The sequence below is a fragment of the Penaeus monodon genome, chromosome 22 (genome assembly GCF_015228065.2).
Source record: "Penaeus monodon isolate SGIC_2016 chromosome 22, NSTDA_Pmon_1, whole genome shotgun sequence".
Taxonomy (NCBI): domain Eukaryota; kingdom Metazoa; phylum Arthropoda; class Malacostraca; order Decapoda; family Penaeidae; genus Penaeus; species Penaeus monodon.
The window spans coordinates 16,217,388-16,217,752 of NC_051407.1; positions in this window are offsets into that span (position 1 = coordinate 16,217,388).

The following is a 365-nucleotide window of genomic DNA, read 5'->3' on the forward strand; positions in this document are numbered from 1 at the left end:
AAAATTTATGTATGCAAGTTGTCTGCTTATAAAACGAAATTATATTTTTTTCTCCCTAAAATAAGACAAGGGATTGACATCTTACTCGTAAACACAAACACACGGCATTAATTCAAATGTTATGATGACTAATAATGAACAAAGAACAAGCAATAATACGACTTAAATGTCCACCGTATTAAAATTAAAACGAAGTAAATGCACTTGAGAAAGCAAACAAACGAAAGATGATCACACTTTTGTAAATAAAATATGAAACAAAAGTAATTACATTTTGCTAATCAAGCTGCCAGGTAATTAACTACTGCACACTTGATAATTAAATGTTAGTGTGACTAAATCAAAGTCCAAGGGCAAGCTACGTC